Source organism: Acomys russatus, chromosome 6 (genome assembly GCF_903995435.1).
Source record: "Acomys russatus chromosome 6, mAcoRus1.1, whole genome shotgun sequence".
Lineage (NCBI taxonomy): Eukaryota > Metazoa > Chordata > Mammalia > Rodentia > Muridae > Acomys > Acomys russatus.
This window is the reverse complement of record NC_067142.1, coordinates 68,580,454-68,601,251: the sequence shown is the minus strand read 5'-3', so window position 1 is coordinate 68,601,251 and position 20,798 is coordinate 68,580,454. Positions and strand designations below refer to the sequence as shown.

The following is a 20,798-nucleotide window of genomic DNA, read 5'->3' as shown; positions in this document are numbered from 1 at the left end:
CAGGACCCACAAATGAACTCCTCAGGTAACTGTGAGTCCTGGAGTGAGTCCCCTTCAGGAAGCGTCCTTGCTAAGGTGTGGCACCTTTGGGCTTTTACCACGTTCTGGGGACATGCTACCTCCAGGGGTTTATCTATTCTGTGGTGTCTCCTCTCTATTCCAGGGCCACCAGAGCTGTCATCTGTGAGACGGCTTAGAGTTTTTGCTGTGACTATTCCATATCTCAGCTTCTCTTTTTCAAGCCTGTGGGACTCGGCTGGACAAGGTTGAAGCCTGACTTCTCTAGATAGCCCTTTGCACTAGGTCTCTGTTGCTGGACTCCCTTTTCTCAGAGGGGTTCTCACTCCACGTGATCTGGTAACCCCCAGATCTTGTAAGGAATGTCATATGGCCCTCAGGGAAGATTACGGGCTGGACCGTTTCCTGATAAGAAGCTTATTCAAGCACAAGGGATTCCTGGAAGTACCACACCCAATGCTGAGGAGATCCTAGCTTCCAGCAAATGACCTCTAATCCTACCCGGAAGTCATCCCCTCACACATAGGATAATTAAGTACTGTTTTCTCCTTCTTGTGATAGGGAGCCAGGTTACTGCCTGTAAGTGAAGTACTGGTTAAGTATCCTAGCACTCTTAGCCCTAATGAATTAGACACATTTACCATCAAACCCCCTCCCCCAACTCCCCGGGGATTATAAATAAAGACTTGCTGGTTTTCTGTGAATGCTTGCTCACTCTCTTGCTGGCCCTTCCTCCACCATGACCTCTGAGACCATTTATTTGGAGGGGAGAGGTGTTGGACGCCCAGTGGTCAGGCAGCAATGCAGAACTGCCTTTGCAGCTGCTGGAGCCTGCTCTACCACTGCTACTAGCTCAGTCCTGACCCCTGGTGAGAGTAGGAGCCTGGCTTAGCACCAAAGTGATGGGCCTCACTCTTAAGCACTCTAGCTATCCCTGAGCTGGAAATGGACCCTTAGGACCTTTCCATTCTCATCCAGAGGCAAGCAGTGCCTGGACCAGCCTGCAGGACACAGAGCACAGGCCAAGCTGCATGATGCTGAATGACAAAGCTTGCTTCTTTCACTCCGGCAAAGGTGTAGATGCTGCATTCAAACACCTGTCCTAAAATATATTTCTAATCTGCAGCCACATTTTAGAATTCCACTTCTAGAACAGTTGGCATTTGTGGAAAACATAATTTTTAACCTCAACTTATTCTAGTACATGTGGATGAGATATTTTCTTTCAGTTTTAAAATATATTTTATTCCAAATGCTGAGTTATATCTACCACAACAAGATTTTCACAATAATAATTTAATGCGATCTCCTTTAAAACTGGTTTAAAAATAAATCTCTGGGTTTTTCCTCTCTGAATTCTCTGAGTAACTTCAGATTCATTGTACTTTGATCCCACAACTCTGAAGAGAGACTTTTGCCCACTGGCTGTGCTGTATCAGACATCAACAAAACCGACAGCATGCCTATGTCTTTTCGGTTTTGAAAATGAGAGAATGTGGGTGTTCCAAGTGGTATACGCAGGTGAACTTGATAGCAATTCTTAGCATTAGTAGAATAAAGACGGGAGTGCTGTGGCAAACTGATTCAGTACCAGATGTTAGTGAGTACCTGTCTGGAGCTGGGCAGGCGATCCAAGGCAGGAAGACAGTCTCTGAGGTCATCCGTAGACCTGAGCAGTCTAGGGTGCTTCTGTATCTCTGGGTTTAGAGAGCAGCTCCCGTGCTCTTCATTTCCTGGTAAAGAGAACACAAGACCTTTATGCTGGCTATTTTTATGTCAACTTGATAAAAGCTATGAGCTTTTATAAGAAGGAACTGCAACTGAGAAAAACGCCCCTACCAGCTTGATCCATGGCATAAGGAGTGCACTTTCTTGAGTGATGATTTATGTGAGAGGACTCAACTCACTGTGGGTGGTGCCATCCCTCGACAAGTGGTCCTGGGTGCTATAGAGAAGCAGACTGAGCAGGCCACGAGAAGCAAGCCAGTAAGCAGCATCCCTCCATCCCTCTGTGGCCCCTGCATCAGTTCTTGCCTCCGTGTTCCACTTCGAATTCCCTGACTTCCTTCAATAATGGACTATGATGAGGAAGTGATGAGGAACTCTAAGGGGAAACAAATCCTTTCTTCCCAAGTTTTTTTTCCATCATAGTGTTTTATCACAGCAATGGGAACCCTGACTAAGGAAACCTTCCTCCTAGGACTTAATTCCTAGTCTCTCCAGGTAGAACTTTGCTCTGAACTCTATTCTGGAGGTAGCCTTACAATTCGGCTTCCATGGGCCACAAGCTAGAAAATGCCAATTGGTTTCCTCTCTTCTGACTATTGGAAACTATTGTTGACTCTTTCACTCTTGTTGATTTTTTATTATATATTTTAAGGTGGTTACGATTGTTTGATAGTCAGGCCTGGACCACTTTGGTAGAGATCAGAGGTGACCAAGAAGGCTAATTAGATAAGTGAGGGGTGATTTCCTTACTAGTCTATAGAGTCCATTCTTATTTCCCATAGATAGAAATCTATCCCACATGTCAGAGCAAAACACACTGGGTGGGAAATGTGTCTGCACGGAAAATGAGTGGAAATGTCTGAGATTAAGGAGACTAGAATCTCAAAGACTTGCAAGTGGCTGACATGGCCCTGCATCCAGTGAGACGCAGCTTGGACTTCCATCTCTCTGCTCCGCCCATGGCTCTCTCAAGCTTGGCTGGGGGTGGAGGGGGGCTAAAGTGAAAGGCAACGCTCAGGACTCTAGATCCTCCTTCAGCTGTTTCTCAAGGTGATGAATCCTGGAATTCCTCCCCACTTCAAGCACCTCTCAGTTCCTAACTCTGATTATTTGGCATCCCAACCAAGGAAGTCTGAGATAAAGGAGGAACTTCCTGTCTAGCTCAGTGCCAGAGACACTGACACTGTAGGGGGGCTCTGTGGAACAATGTGTCTCTATTGTGTGTGGTGGCAGCAGTGTGGTCTGAAGGCTATATCCTGAAATTAACCTTGGGCAGGCAGCAGAGAAAGTTTCCCATAAAACCACCCATGAGTTTCCAGTGGGGACTTTCCCCTGCCTGTATTCCAGGAGAAATCACTTTTACATTCACCACACCTATTTACATGAACCCATGGGTCAGGACGTAGTCATTCCTTACTCTCTGAAATAAGGAAAATATTGAGGAGGGGCATGAGAAGGAGGTTTACATCATACACCAGAGAAAGAAAGAAAGAAAGAAAGAAAGAAAGAAAGAAAGAAAGAAAGAAAGAAAGAAAGAAAGAAAGAAAGAAAGAAAGAAAGAAAGAAAGAAAGAAAGAAAGAAAGCTAGCTAAAGTGATTACTCTGTTATCCCTCAAACACTTTTTAACAAAGTAAGTTTCAGGTCTAGTCAATGTTCTCAAATTGTCCTCATATCTTTCCCCACAATGTCAGTAGGTGCCCAGTATGGGTAAACTGAGTCCCTATGTTCTCACATGTTGGTCGCCACAGCCCCGATCAGCATTGACAGTGTGGTCCCTGTCCCTTAGAGTTGTTTTAAGCCTCAATTCATTGTCCGCATGGGCACGGCACAGGAGCTGAGCTAAACACAATGCCTATCCTCACTCCTATTTTAGAAATGAAGCACTTGACGCAGGAATATATACACAGATTTTTCCCAAATCACACGCCTAGAAAGTAAAAGAATAAAGGTTGGGATCCAGGTCTTACACTGTGTAGTTTAGCCCTAATAGTGGGAGTCTTTGCTGGGAAGAAAAACCCATTCACACCGGGAGGCCGACCTGGTACTTCAGTGAATGATGATTTCCTTTGCCTGATAACTTATTTGGTTCTAGACTGTAAACAGTATTCTTTTATTTACTGTGTTTCTGAAAAACCTTTGGTCGAATTACACCGCGGAGCTAGAGTACAAGTTGCAGCTATGAGTTCGGGCGATCCAAGAGGGGGGGACTGACCACATGATAGTCCCAGTCTGAACCTTTTCTCTATGCTTTGGAATTTTTGTTAAGAATCAAAATCTTATAGCAATGGATGGGAGAACACAGCATGTTACCATCTCACCAACATTCTGCCAGGTCTTCTGTGCTACCTCCTGCTTATAATGGCAAAAAAAAAAGGGCGGGGGGACATTTTGAGTTTATGCCCTCATGGGTCTTTCTTCTAGAAGGAAACAAACAAATGAATAAGCCTCTAAAGGTGCCGTTCCACCATCCCACATGATTCCACTTACTTTATTCAGACTGGGCTTCTCTTCAACAAATACTACAAAGAATCAACTCTACTTATTAAACCAGTGTTTACTGAGCATTTGCTGTAAGCTGTCACTTAACTAACTGCAGTTGGTTTAACAAGGCATTTATGTCAATCCTGGGCACAGACTTTTCTGTGTATAACATGAGTGCCCTTGGACAGTTGAGAGGTTATTGAGGATACTGTGGGAAATTAAGAATGTGTCTTGCCAAGATATGGTAGATTTTGCTTTACATTCAGAACTTTAGACTCACCAAGATAGGAAAATGTTTTCTACAAGGTTGCCAAATACAAATAGGCAAAACACTATGAATGTAACATTAATATAATTCCAGTTTGCTTCGTGGTTCTTCTTGCTGTATGTTGTTTATTTTATACATGTATAATAATATGAATGCATATGTAAAAAATACAAATATTATTTTAAAAAAAAGAATGTGTCTAGAGCAATGCCATCAGTCCCTTTATGTGCCTAGGTTAGGTGTTAGGTTTCGAGGTTTTTTGTGGTTTTCCCATCTTCTGAATCTTCAAGGCTGATCTGAACTGTTCCTGCGTGAAGAGCAGTAATCCTGGATCCACAGCAAACAGAATCACCACCAAAAATGAGACAATTAATTGTAACGAACAATGCTTGTTTTCTGAGCTGGCACGGAATGTAGATATAAGTATACAATTCAGATTACAAATTGAAAGTGGAGCTCAGAGATCTATCTTCCTTAAGAGGGACACAAGCATCACTGTCCATCGTTAGCATGATGAGGTATCCAGGAACAGAGAGAGCACCCAATATATTGAGTTCCACAGTCTGTGCTTTCTAGAACACCGCAGAGGGATAAGTGGTTCCCAACAGCCCCTGTCTAACGGTTCCTCTAGCCAGGGAAGCACATGAAACAGGATGCTGTCCACTGACTATTTGGACATAGAAAGGACACAGTGTGGAACAAAGATAATTAGCATTTTAGTTTCAAATTCGCAAACACCAACAGAGCTTAACACTGAGATTTGGCTTCTTGCTCTTTTATGGATAATTAGGAGAATGCCAAGATAAAAAAACAAAACTTCCTCCTTTCAAAGGCAAACATTTCAACCTTCTTGCATGAAGTGGTAAGAGCAGCTTTTCTTATGATCCATAGGAGCAGCCTACCTGCCTGTCTTCAGTGTGCACACTCTCATCCTTCAGAACCTGTGTACACAGCTCGCTGATGGGTTGATTACTTCCCCCTGACCCCATCCTCAGCTAATACAGATTCTTCAAGCTCGTTGCACCCTTGCTTCCTTCAGCTTCTCAAACTACTTCCAATGAAATAAATATAAATAAATACTCTTCTTAGGAGCCATAGATAGCTTTGAGATCAATGTGCTAAGTGTAATCTTTCATGTCAAGACAGGACTCGACAGTTTATAAAGCCATCTGACAAAATTATCTCATTGTTTCTGATAAAACTTTATTTTGTGAGTAGCTATTACCATCTGCACTTGGCAAATAAGGGCTCTGCTGTGGAGGCATGTCCTAGGTCTCCTTGCTGCAAGTCCACTAGCCTTTCCAGGCAATCTATACTAATTTCAAAAGCTGCCTCATATGTACACTCTCCCTTCCTCTGCTAATGACTGTGTATTTCTTTATCAACTCACTGAGTATTACAGTAACTCTGAGTTTATCAGAGTAAAAGTATAGCCAAAGACTGCGCTAACAGTGATGGGTGCCACTGCTATCAAATGTGGCATTTCTAATGAAAATGTTGGGGCCACCATAATAGTACTTGAGAGCAACGCCATTCTTGGAGTAGATCACCTAATGAGGAAGGACCCCTTTTTCTGTCACCACATCTGCAGAGGCCTGAAGAATCACCCAGACTGGAGAGCATTCATGACATTAGGATTACTTATTTAACAATAGATGGAAAAACCAAAGAAGGGTTGCGGGGAGAAAGGGGCAGACAGATACCTAGACAGATACCTAGACAGATAAGAAGGGATCATCCATGGATGATCACTAATCTATATTTCTTGGTTCATAAGATCAATTAAAGAACAAAGGCAAAAATAATATGAATAACATGACTTCTATACCTATGAATCCTTTCTCCCCCAGAAAAGCCAGTCTGGAGCTATAAAGTCCCAGAAGCCATTCCTACCCCACCCCCTCCTCCCTGCCTGAGCCAAGCACATAGACAGAAGGCCTGAAACACAGAATCCACTTTAAGATCTGGTATACCTGGGTCTGGTTAAGCAAAAGCAGACAGACATACACTTCCTGTGGAGTTTTAGCTCTAGGGGGTTTATTTTTGTCCTCTCTTTCTTCACAGACACTTCTTAACCCTGTTGTTAATTGTAATTGGTCAGAAAGCTTCCTTAAAATAGATACGTCAATTTTAACTATTTATTTAATTTCTACTTGATGTCCTCTTTTTTATATGGATCTGTATCGCAGGTAGTCAGGGCTGCATCTGATTTTGTATTTTGCATGCTTAACACAGTTTTTAGCAGAAGGCCAATATTCAATGAATGTTTGTCAATAATGACTCAGCAAGATATGAAAATCATGTTCTACAGCTAATGTCATCTGTAAAAATGTAAAAATTCATAAATGAATAATTTTGAATGAGAATATGACTAACTTGGGCTAGCACATTGTATTTAAGGAAAACTCTTTAAGGACCCCTCTCAATATACTTACTATGAAATAAATAACTATTTTTTCACTGTTTAGTTTGTGTTTGGAATTGGATTATAGACTTTAAAACACTTTCTTTCACTCAAGAGAAAAATATAATGTTCACCTTATTCATTCAAAAAAGTTTCTTTATTCAACATTTATTGACATTTAAATCTACTGTATTAAGTTTTGACACTAAAAGAGTAATAAAGATGAAATAAACGTTAGAATTCTTCTTAGTAACAGTAAAGGAAACGAGGAATGTACACAGGTATCTTTCATGGAACACAGATTGTTCAGAGCAAATCTATACTCAAACCTTACGACCCAAGTACATAGGGATGCAGCTTTTTGCAGTGTCCATATACCTATCATGCCATTTGAGCCAGAATACATATCTACATTTAGGTAAAACAGATGAAAAATCAGGGCAGGTGAATAATATTTATGACTGAATACACTATTGAAAGAGGAAGTAAGGAGTGCAGAAGTAGACACTGATGTCCTGAGTCTAATCCCTGGTGCTCCTGCTCTTAAAATAACTGACACTCTACCCAGCTTCCGGTATACTACCCCTCAAATTAGAGGTATGGCTTCCCGTATCTGTCAAATTTACCTGCCGTCCCTTCTAGGTAAATAGGATTACTCTTGTAAAATTCTTGGTTCTGGCCTATGTATTTTCCTCTATCTTGAATGGTGGCACCCACAATGTCTGAATAGGAAGTTTTCACCTTAGAGTCGGTGCCATTGTGGATCCACGTAGCAGAGTAGTTTTGAAGGGCATTGTTCCCACAGAATGCAAGGGTCATGTTCTCCCCTGTAAATATTCTAATTCATAGTGGGTTCAAGGACTCTACAGATTTCTGAGTGGGTCAAAGAAAGTAAAATTGTGAAGATAAAGAAAATTTTAAGACATTGAAAATTATCCAGTCTCAAAAGTACAAACATGTCAATAGTCAATCAATGGCCCATCTTCAGTGGTCATGCTGGTGACAAGACTCTGTCCTGATGAATGAATTAAGCAGTGTTGTCACCTCAGGGAGCAACCAAGCTAGACACAAAGGTAGCACACAAACACAAGAAGTTTAGAAACACGCAAACTAATTTATAATGTGATGGGATAATCTACTTAAATTCAGTTTCAGTAACTAGATTTAAAAATTACAATCACTTTGTAGATAGAGATAGTATTTGTCACACTCAATCATTGTTTGTCATAATAGCTGGTATATTATGTTTAGTAATTATTAAACAGCTTAATGCAGGCGTAATGGATAAATGTCAAAATCTTGGCTTTATTAAGACTTGTCAGGAACAGCTGTCGGTCATTTCAGTCTACAGCAAGGATTGGTACATTTTATTATACAATGTCTGTGAATAAATTGTAATAATGAAAATAAAAAATATGTAATAGATTTAATAAAACATTAGGTCTAAATTATTATAACTAATTAATTATGAATATATAGAGTGAAGAATATTTGAAATTTTAGAAGGTCATGAGAAGCACCAAAGAGTCAGTCTTCGATGGTTTCCAAGGGCAAGGAGATGCAGTGAAAACTTAAACAGAAGCTAAAGAAATGGCTAAATGGTGGTGACAAATGGTGATATAGTCAAGGACCTGTCTTCAGACATCAGGGAAGTAAGATAGAATCCAGTCTTTATCAGCCGCGCAACCTCCACAAAGTGATGTCATCTGATAAACTGGAGTCTCAATTATAAAAAAGCAGTAAAGACAGTAATAGGAAAGCTGGAAGAATGCATGTGGATGGCCTGGAAGAGAGGCTGAGACACATCAGCGTAAGACCTGGCTATTGACTGAAGCGAAAGAAGAGATTGCTTGAAAGGGGCGAAAGTGGCATCTAGGAAACTTTTGAACAAGGCAAAAGAAGGAATAGATAAGGTACAGCGGGGAAGCAGGCTGTCTAGGGTGAGGATGATTCACAGCCACAAGGAAACAAACATGGTGGGATACAGCCCCCGCAAGTGGTGAGCAATGCTCAGACACACTGGAGGGACAAGGAAAGGGGACTCGCCTCTTAGCATGAGAGCCAGAGCTGCAAAATCAATAAACGGCAAGTTAGCATCTGTCTTCAGTTTTCCCAGACACCAGAAGACTAGGATCGGTGTGGGAATGAGACCCACATCCATGAAGTTTTAATGAGCGATAGGGAGAAGGAGCTACACTCTTTCCTTTATCCTCCTCTGTTGTTTCTGTCTTGTACTCTAGGAGATGCCAGAGGATTGAAAAGATCCTGGGTTTCCACCGGGGTGGTGCTCAGCCCAGTTTCCTCTGTTCCTTTATACTACAGAGAGCCTGGGAAATGCCCCATGGGTTGCATATGTGCTGCAAAGTCACCAAAAAACCCTCCATGTCCCCACCCTGATGCTCTCTAGATGCATTTTTTTTTTCCAACTTGTAGGGACTTTATTTTCCTTCGGTTTCCCTCTTTACTCAGGTGCCTGCGGAGCAGCTCAGTGGTGGCTCCAACCCACTCAGTCCTCAGCGGTTGGCTGGGCACTCCAGTCCTCAGTAGGGAACTGCTGGATGGGTACGGAGGGCACCTGCACACCCTCAGACCAGTCTGCCACCTCTGGCTGAGCAGCGGTGAACTCAGGAGCTGGCACAGTCCATTCGCCCTGGAATTCCTCCTTGGTTACGGTCTTCTCAGCCGCAGCCTGTTCCTCCTTCTCAATCTCCGCTGGGTCTCTGTAGAAGTAAAGATCAGGCATGACCTCCCATTGGGTGCTCACGGGAGATAGTGCCACGCATGTGGAGTACTTCCCAGGCCAGTATCCATCACCTCAGACCCACTGAGTGAGCTCCCTTGTTGTTGTCTGGGATGACAATGTCCACATAGCGTAGAGGAGAATCCGTGTTACACAGAGCAACGGTGGGCAGGTTGACGAAAGGGGCCTCAGTGAGGGGCTGCTGGTCAGCCCTGGGGTCAGTCACAACTAGAAGCCGTGGCTCCCTGAAAGCTGCTTGGATCTGGTTGGTGAAGGTCTCAGGTATGAAACGGCCAGCAACGGGAGTGGTTCCAGTGGCAGCAGCAAACTTCGGCACAGCTCGCTGGTCGGTGTTCCTGGAGGAGATGACACTGACGTCAGCGGGGCTCTCAATGGCAACAACAGCCCGAACTGCAAGCAACAGCTTCTCCCAGGTCCTCTCCAGGTTTATGGTGTAGATACCATCACTCTGCCTTTTGTAGATGTATTGCTCCATATGAAAGTCAAGGTTGGTCCCACCTAAGTGGGTTCCTGCAGCAAGGACATCAAGGGCTCCGGACATTGTGTGAGTTTCCCTTTAAATTACAATGGGAATCAAGAACAATGCCGCCGTATGGACCCATCCCTGGGCAGCACGGAAAGGTTCTCTAGATGCACTTTGGTCCCTCGTGGTGGAGAGTAGCATGATCCTGTACTTACAGATGATCAGCAGCGCTGGCCACAGTTGGGCAGACCCTCCAGCGGCAGTAGCCATTGTGTCTCGCCTTCAGGTGCTAACTGCGCCAGAGAGTTATGGCTTCAAAAACAGGCTTGAAACCACAAAGGAGAAGGAAATGTCTTCTGCATCGTATCTGGTTATCATCAGCTATGCCTGGGCTTGGCTTTCTCCAGAGATAGTAATAGGGTTGTGCCAAATTTGACAATTCTATAGTCACGCATTTGCTCCCATTGCACCTTCAGCTGTGCACCTAGAATCTGGTGGATGAGGATCATGGGTGTAAGCAGAGCCACAGGGATTCCTTAAGGTGCCATTCAGGGCACAAGCATTTGATTTGAGACTTAGACATACAGGGTGTAGAGGACTGTAGAATGAGACAAATACTGAATCCCTTGATAAGTGCCAGGCACAGTGTTTAATATAACTGATACTGTACACAAAAAAAAATATTATGAGCTAGAGATTTCTGTCTAATTTAATCAGATTTTATTACAATCAACATTTTATTGATAGGAGTATAGATCTTCGAAAGATTAAGCAATCTGAGTTTTGATGCCACCTATTAAATGACCAACTTGGGCTTTAAACATGTACAAATATAACCGTGAAATCAGTCTCATAGTCACAATAATGCTCTATTAAAGAACATCCCATGAAGAACTGTAAGTGAAATGCTTTGAGGTTGCTCTCAGTTGCCAGCCCACTCCTACTTAATCCGCTCACTGGCTCAGTCTGTGACTCGCCCTCTGAGTCACTGTGATCCACAGTCTAATTGGCCCTTTGCAGGTAGTCTCAGGGCCTCTGACTCCCCTGGGTCCTGATGAGGCTCACAGCACAGGAAGGTAGATGTGAAGGTTCACTTAAGGGAACAAGGAATCTTAATTTTTAATACTTCCCAGCTTTGGTCAATGTTCAATTTTTATAATCATTGAACATGAGCATTTCTCCTTTAAATGCACACCCCAGTTCTCTTTTTGTCATGGCCCCTATGACTAATTCATTAGGTATTATTATTATTATTATTATTATTATTATTATTATTATTATTATTATTATTTAATTTTGAAACTAATATGTAACTTTTATTGCACAGCATCTAGCATAAGAAAAATGTTTAATACATTCTTCTTTTTATTAGCTTCAGTTGTTAGATAATTTAATATAAATTTAATATGAGCTGGGTTGCAGCAATAGGAAACCTGTATAAGATCAATGACTGCTATCTCATGGCAGTGCATTTTGAACAATCTGAGTCCTCTCTGGAATACTGAGCAAAGAACAGAATCGGAAAGTAACAGAACACAGAAGCTCAGTGGGGAGAGACATGAGGAAGAATGAAGATGAGGCTTTGCTTGAGGTGCTGGAAGGGTAATGTTTGAATTCCTCAATCCTGGAAGAAACAAAAACAGATTACACTTTACACACTGCTGAGAATTTATTGAAGGATTTGATGTTTCTCTTTTCCTAAGATAAGAAGCCATCCAATAAAATTGCCTGAATTGCTGCCATTTTACTGTGGCTCAAATGGCCTCTACAAGAGCTTTCCCTAAAGTCTACACACATCCACGCAGCTCCTACTTACGTGGGAGCAGGAGCGCGCAGAGAGGTGCTTGCTTAGTCTGAAGAGGATGAGGATGGGTTTGCTAGTGAAATCATATTTGTCTGCGTCACCACCCAGAGCTTACACCTAAGTGCCCAACACTGAGATGAAGGTGCATTAGAAGCAGCAACAACAACTTTTTAATAAGTTCAAGCAAAGAAATTCATTAAAACTTAAAAACAAGCTAGGTCACTCTGTCAGCCCTAAAAAAATAAAAATAAAAAGTAAACAAGTTGCAACATGACTGCCAGAAAGAACAAACTATACTATAATTACCAAAGAAAATTGGTAAACTAAACAAAGGAAAAGGATAAGAGTAAGAGCTTCAATTGATACTGTTCACATTCTATACATTCTTTTTTATTTGTTTTTTGTTTTTTGAGACAGGGTTTCTCTGTGTAGCCTTGGCTGTCCTGAACTTGCTTTGTAGACCAGGCTGGCCTCAAACTCACAGTGCTCTGCCTGCTTCTGCCTCCCAAGTGCTAGGATTAAAATCATGCACATTCTTAACCTTATATAAATAATGCCCTTAATATTTTCTACCCATTCCTGGATGGAGTAGTTTCTAGCTTCTTGGACTCAGTTTGTCTACATCAAGAACATGTATACTTTGAGGCACAGGAACATTTTGGATCTCATGAAAATTATATTTTAAATTAATTTGATTCTTCTGTGATTATTATTATTATTTTGAGCATGCATTTGAAAATACTATTCTGATAAGGAATCAATAGGCTCAGGACACCAAACAAACAACAAACAAAACCTTTCTCTGCCTTGAATTTTTTGTGATGATAAATAGTGGAGTAATATACACACAGATACACACATGCATATACACACACTCACACACATAGCTTGTCACACAGATACACACATGCATGTACACACACACTCACACACATAGGTTCTGTGTATTTTGAATCTGGACACATTTGTACTTAATAGGAAATAACATTACTCTGGCCAGAACCAGACCTGTTGCAAGTTCCCAGAACATTTAATCTGTATTTCATTTTGTGGCATGGAGACATAAAACTCTAATGGCCGTGCATAAGCGATGGGATTTTTGTTCTGTGAGGTGTCCTTGAGGTTGGATTTAGAATGAAGAGCTTTTAACCGGAACTTTATTATCCTGTAATATGTCTGAAAGGGAAGCATCAGGGCTTAGCCTATTCACAGCCTGCTCCTTCCAAAATCAGGAAACAGGAGGGTCAATACACTGGTTTATTCTATATGTTCTATAAAATCAAGATCCATATAATATTTGATATGAAATGTTGAAAAGGCAGTGTGCCTGTCTCCTCATGGTGATACACATATCTCTCCTCTCTCTCTCTCTCTCTCTCTCTCTCTCTCTCTCTCTCTCTCTCTCTCTCTCTCTCACACACACACACACACACACACACACGCACGCACGCACACACACACACACACTCTCTCTCACACACACACTCATACTCTCTCACACACACACACAAACACTCTCTTTCTTTCTCTCTCTCTCTCTCTCTCTCTCTCTCTCTCTCTCTCTCTCTCTCTCTCTCTCTCTCTTATGATCAGGTGAGAAGCTAAGTGTGTAACATGTCCTGACACTTTTGCTCCTCCTACCAACTCCATGTGGTTAATAATGAGGCACGTACGTCATAGAGAGCTTAGGTAGTGTTTGAAGCATTTTCAGTTGCCAACTAAAGACTTAGAGTCTAACCAAGGCAATTTGCCAGGCGAGTACATATTGGTAGCCAGGTAGACGGACAAAGTGAAGCATCGTTACTCAGGCAGCACACTGGGACCTGTGGATTTCTAGGTCCCACTCAAAAGCTCCTTCGACCCGCCAGAGCTACCCAGCCACAAACAAGAAGCCATGGACCTAGCCCATCCATTTCTTGTTTTACACATTGCTTTCCTCATTGCAAGGGAGGATTTCTCAATCCACAGCCACCCAGTTTTGTCACTGCTGGCATGTTAGCTGTATTCATTCTGAAGAGCTCTCTCTCTTTTTTTTTTAAGATTTATTCATGGAGGGTGGTGGGGGCTGATTATAAAATCCAGAAGAAACATAATACCCCTAAAACAGGAGTTCCAAGGTGTTATAATCTGCCTTGTGTGGGTACTGAGAACCAAGCTCCAGTAATCTGCAATTGCAACCAGTGCTCTTAATCACTGAGCCATCTTTCTAGCCCCTCCCTTCCAGTTTTAAAGAATATTTTTTCTCTAACTAGGAATAAACAAGTATAATTTTTCACAGAAAAATATTTAAATGGACACTAGCTGTAAATACATATCTAACACCTGATGTTTAAACTATCACTCAAACCCAGAGGTAACCATAATTGGATATTAAAACTTGGTAGAATTAAGGCTGATATGGGCTGTTTATGTGCAAGTCCTACCAGATCTAAGAGCTGGTTTTGTTCCATTTTGTTAGTGGAAGCAACATGGTTAAAGCATCAGGTAGCGTGGTTATTTTCTGAGTGCAGATGAAAACTCAATATACTGAAGAAATTTTTTCTAAGTAGTGTTAGAAGTCTTGGGTACTCCCTAATCTGTAAAATACACAAGAAAATAAAAATATTCATAGGCACCCTAAATTTTCTCGGGGCTGGACCAGCAACTGAGTATAATGTGCTTTACACCAGACTCTGTCATAGCACAGGGATGGGCGTGTGTGATTTTTTAGGCTACTTGTCCTTGGAATATGCAATCAGCCACTCACTTTGCAGACGAGGCATCTAGTGGCATCTTAGAGCTAAAGTTAGAGTCTGACCCATGAGGAGTTCTAAAGCTTGCTGACTATAAGCTTTGCCTATAAACATCATTTCTAGCCAAGAGACCCAATGGGAGTCAGACTTGCCTTCCTGTCTTCATGTAGATGCAGATGTTGAGTGACTATGCACAGAATACTCAGGTCGGGCAGACTGCTTATAAGCCTGCTGAGGAAGATGCACAAGGGATGCAGTGATAGAAAAAGATTATTAAAATGCTAAAATATTATATTAGCTTGTTTATTTTTTTTTAAAAAAGATCATCTGTACATATTACAAAGGCATCAGAAGGCTAGGATGTGAACAGTCTCTCAAGCTGGATTTCTCAACACAGACCCTTATTCACTATGTGGCTTTCTAGAGGTACCAAAATTGCCTTAGGCTTCTGATGCCTCCCTTGTAAAATGCAGATCTATGGATCTGCCTTGAGGGCACTTGTAGGTGTTAACATATCGAAGTGCCTAGCCTAGAGCATGGTAGATATTGCATCTATTCACAGTAGGTAGCCATTTCTACTAAGTTGAGGGCTTTGTATGGAGTTTTTACTGTTAGAGAACACAGAATTGAGGGAAAGTTTGCCCAGAAACAAAATTTGAATAGAGGATGGTTGCCAAATATATTCGCAGCACATGATATTTTATTGACATAGCATTAGCACTTTGAGCTCATGGTGATGACTGCAGTAACACTTAGGAGCACTGTCCTTACTCTAGACATGTAGCTCAGGCCTGCAGGGACAGGGCAGGAGTCAGAGGTCATTCCCAGGTGTGGTTCCAGACAGAAATTCCTATTTTGCAGGCAGCTAACTGCCCAAATGTAGTGTGTGCTGGAGTTATTTAATGCTAGCTTATAGAATAACGCGGAAGCAGCCTTCTCTTACAGGAAACCCTTTAGTCTGTCAGCAGATAAGACAAGAGGTCTTGGGCAAGCCCAGAGCATTTGCATTTTAATAGGTAAATTGTGAATCCTAATCTTTCAGAACTGTGGTTACACTGCAAAGTTGCCAGTTTGTTTCTAATGGATAAAGGAAGTTATAAGGGAGATTTAGGGAAGAAAAGGGGGAAACAGTCATAGCCATCCATAGAGGCTCAAGCCTAAAATCTCAGCAGTCAGAACACTGAGGCAGGAGGATCACCTGCCAGATTGTGGGGCCAGCCTAGGGTACAGAGTGGGACTCTGTCTAAAAAAAAAAAAAATTAAAATACATACAAACAATTAAAATAAATAAAAACACACAAATAAACAATGAAGCCAGACTGTGAAATGCCTCATTGGTAAGCACTTGTTTTGCAAGCACAAGGACTTGTGTTTGACCTCCAGCATCCATATAAAAGCTATGCTCCAAAGTGTGGAAGCCTGATTTTTAAGGTCAAAGTCTGGCATTTCCAGATAGCCAACTAAGCTTGATCTATTACAACAGACTCCCTTTCTCATCGGGGTTCACTCTCCGCCTTATCTGGGTACCCCCAGGTCCCCTAAGGAGCATCATATCACCCTCAGGGAAAATTACAGTCCCTGATAGGACCTGTTCAGCAAGCACCTGGGGGTTCCTGGAAACTACCCCACCCTATGCTAAAGAGGTCTTTAATTGTACCTGGCAGTTCTTCCTCCACCCAAAGGATTGTGCTAGGACCTCCATGCTACTGCATGTAAATGAGATACTGTACCACTGCATCTAAATCAAGTGTCCCAGTACCTGTAGCACTCCTCCCTTCTGCCCAGGGAAATATAAATCCTTCATTCATGAAAATAACGGTTGGCTTGCTTGCACCATTCCTCCACCAAGACTGTCGCCATTTATTCTCGGGGAGAACTGCTGCTGGATGCCCTGGGCTTGACTGCTGGTGTCAGTCAGTGAAGACAGAGCTGCCTTGGCAGTCGCTGAAGACCACTAGCTAGTGCTGACTGCTGGTGGAGCACCTGCCAGGCCTTCCGGCCTTCTGGGCCTGCGTCTCACCAGACCGGCCTTCTGGCCAATTTTGGGCATACACCTGTGTCCTCTGTCATGCTTAGCAAGCATCTTACTGAAAGGCTGTAACCACTTTGGTATCACCACAGGCCTTTGGAACACCCAAGGTCCCCCTGCCATCTGATACCAGCAATGTCATTCTAAAAGAGCAAACTGTAACACCCAGTGTAAAACTCAATTTCCACCTACCCCAGTGAGGTCAGGAACCTGGACTAGGACACGGGGCTATGCCCTGAGCACTCTAAGACACTCCTGATCTAGAAATGGAACCTTTGATCTTGAGATACATCTGTTCCCTCCGGAAGCAAACAGTGCCTGGACCAGCCCATAGGACATGGAAGCCAAGCTGTTGCAGGCTGCTGAACAACACCAAAACGCCCTGCTAAGAGGGGAAAACACAAAGGTCCCTGGAACTTGGTGGGTAGATTGATAAATGAATCAGGGAGCTCCAGGTTCAGTAAGAGATTCTCTCAAAAAGTAAGGAAAGAAGACACTGAACATGGACCTCTGACCTCCAGATGTGCACGGGCATAGACACACACACACACACACACACACCTGCATCTATACATAAACACAAATATACATAGAGACACAAAAGAGCAACAACAATGACAACAAAACACAGAGTAATGAACAAGTATCTGCAAAAAGCCTTGAGAAGAGTATATGCGTGTGTGCGTGTGCATGTGCGGGTGTGTGTGTGTGTGTGTGTGTGTGTGTGTGTGTGTGTGTGTGTGTGTGTGTTAGGAGCTGTTTATCTTAATAGAGAGTAGGAGGGAACTATTTGTGAAAACAATAAGCAACTGACCACACTGTGACACTCAAGATACCGGGGCAGCCTTACATGCTAACAAACACCATTTCTGGACATGTTTCTAGATGTCCAGTTACACTGTACACATTTTATAATTTATTTGTCCTGATTTTGACTTTGACAAATAAGCACAAAAGCATCTTTGTGTTTTCTCATGTATATCTCTGACTTTGCAGGAAACAAGCTGCCGTGAGGATTGAGGGAAGGGTGCTCTCTCTCTCTCTCTCTCTCTCTCTCTCTCTCTCTCTCTCTCTCTCTCTCTCTCTCTCTCTCTCCTGAACACTGTCCTTCAATCTTCACTTTTCAAAGAGTCAGATCAACAGCTACAGTGATTGGCTATAGCGCATGGTCCCACTTTGTTATTGTAAAGTTTTCTGATTTTATTACTTCCTCATATTCTGAGTTGTTCTGAATATATATTAGATTCTTCTCTCATACAATACACGCCAACCACAGTTTCTTTTCCCTCCACACCTCCCAGTTCCCAGGCCCCTTTCTCCCCTAGATCCACTCCCCTTCTGTTTCCCTTCAGAAAAGAGCAGGCCTCCAAGAGACACTAACCAAACAGGGCAAAACAAGATACATTAAGATAAGGCAAGTCCTCATATCAACAACCAATAGGACAAAACAAGATACATTAAGATAAGGCAAGTCCTCATATCAAGGCTGAACAATGCACTGAGTGTAAGTAGCATTCAAAGATAGATCCAGCTTTAGTACTTGAAAACTTATATAATTTAGGAGTCTCCTCCTTTAAAAAAAAAATCGTAGAAAATAAAGGATACAATAATAAGTATTTTGATGACTACTTATTTAGAACAAGAAAATAAATCTCAATGTATTACAACAAAACCTGACAGCACAAACACTATAAAATCCAGAAAAAAATAATTAATGCGTTGCTAATGTGCACTCTTCTACAGTATTTTTCCTTTTCACTTCATATTATTTGATCTTCTCTTTATCAGAGAGTAATATTCTAATATCACTTCGGTAGGGAATCTAAAAGTATAATTCATTCCTCTAGCATCATTGATCATTGTTTATTTTCCATTATTACAGCTGAAGTGCATGGCAAATGCAATTTCAACATGTGACATTATAGTGTGTAGAGCTGCAGGCTTGTAATCATAAACTCAAGCATTCTAATGCTCTAGATGTTTGATTCCCACCACAAAAGCCAAAATCATTGTGGTGTATTTATAACCTTCTATTCTGTATTATTGAACAAGCTCTTTTGGGGGGTGGGGACTTGTATTTTCATTAGGCAGTGAAACAACTCCAATATTATGCTGATAACACTAGACATATATGAGGCTTACACTTGTTTCTAAATATTAGCCTCTCAGACCAGACATTTTGTAGCTCCATCTCTGCCCACCAATTTGCGATGCCCATTACTCTGCAGTGAGAGGGTTAGCCTTCCATCTCTGTGCTGTGAAGCTGAAGGGTTTCCTGGGACTCACATCTACACTAGGACGCACTAGCGCAGATCATTACATCGCAAAGTTACTTAAACCATCTATTACACTAACCCAGAGCTAAGTAGCTACTCAGCTAATGCTCTCTTTATCTGAATGAAGCCCAACTCAGCTGCTCCCTGCTACCTCATGTTTGCTTCTCCCCTTGTGGCATCCAGGCTCATTGTACACTAGACTAGACTGGAAGGAGAAGCCTGGCCAAGGCAGGTAGGTACAATGCAGAATCTCTGTCAGCAGTGAATACTGAAGAAACAGAGGTCTCAAGAGACAGCTTCATTGAACCAGCTCCTTTATTTGGCAGGAAGAAAGGCTATTTAGCCCTTTGGGGGATGGGTAGAGGCTTTCCCAGTGAATATACATCATTGGGGGCGGTTGGCAAGGTGTTGGCAAATAAGGAGAGAGGAAGTTTAACCTGTAACCTGGCCACCTGGCTATGTGACCACCTCAGGGGTGGCAGAGATGGGGGCTGTAAGGCCATGTGTTCCGGGGCATGCAGGCCCAGGGCAAGGAGGGTGCATTCCTACTTCTGCCTGTCTCCAGATGAGATTTGGGGGGGGGTTGGACACACCTCAACCTCACTCTTGCTCCAGGCTTGCTCCCCTGTCAGCCATGCCCTACAGCCCTCAGGTCAGCAACAGGAGAGGAACTATAGTGGAGGGAAGACTGAATGGGGATAAGCCCTTCCCCATGCCAAACCCTTGCCTGCCAACTCTCATGAAAGCAAACCCAACAGTGGTTAAACCATACCCCATATCCTGTGCTCCATTTCATGTCCCACAACTCTGCCTGCTTTCCCAGAGACCACCTGCACCAGGGATCCCAGAACATGCTGATACCAGGGACCCCAGAGGCATGATTAGCATGCAAAATATCAGAAGCTAAGCAGGTCACAAAAATCCCAGGGGAGACATCCTATTGGGCCTGAAGACTCACTAGTCACCAGAACCCCAGGCCACTCAGGTCAGAAGACAACGAGGAAACAAAAGCTATGGGAGGGGAAACATCCAAAACACACTCATCCAACAAAGATAAACTCAGAAATCAGTATCTAAACCTATAATAACCACAATATGCAGATGGTTAAAGGCCAATGTGGGAACACAACCAACAACAGCCAAGGCAATATGGCACCACCAGAGCCCAGCTATCCTACAACAACAAGCCTTGGGTACCCTAACACAGCCAAAGCACAAGAAAATAACCTTAAATCCAATCTTATGAAGATGATAGAGGCCTTTAAAGAGGAAATACATAAATACCTTAAGAAATACAGGAAAATATAATCAAACAGATGAAGGAAATAAGTAAAAATGTTCAAGACCAGAAAATGGAAAGAGAAGCAATTAAACACATACACACACACACACACACACACACACACACACACACACAAACTGGGGTAAATCTGGAGATGGAAATATAGACGCAAGCATCACCAACAGAATGCAAGAGATGGAAGACTTTCAGACGTAGAAAATGTAGTAAAAGAAATTGATACATTGGTCAAAGAAAATGATGAATCTAAAAAGTCACTGACACAAAACATTCAGGAAGTCTGGAACACTATGAAAAGACAAAGCCTAAGAAAAATAGGAATGAAAGAAGATTCCCAACTCAAAGGTCTAGAAAATATTTTCAATAAATCATATAGGAAATTTTCCCTACCCTAAAAAAAGAAATGCCTTTAAATTTATAAGAGGATTACAGAACACTAAATTTATTTATGGTTTGCCTACATGATTAGCTAATAAGTTACCATTTTACTTTTTGTTTTTAATTGTAATAATTCCTAACTGGTGACTCAAATC

At 42.2% G+C, this 20,798-nt stretch overlaps 1 protein-coding gene and 1 pseudogene across 3 annotated transcripts in view; both read right to left on the bottom strand.

Annotated features, from left to right (window-relative positions):
- Tagln2 (transgelin 2) overlaps window positions 1–20,798 on the bottom strand; it is a 960,136-nt gene that overhangs the window by 649,349 nt on the left and 289,989 nt on the right. The window lies entirely within an intron of this gene.
- LOC127191144 (40S ribosomal protein SA-like) lies at window positions 9,407–10,202 on the bottom strand (annotated as a pseudogene).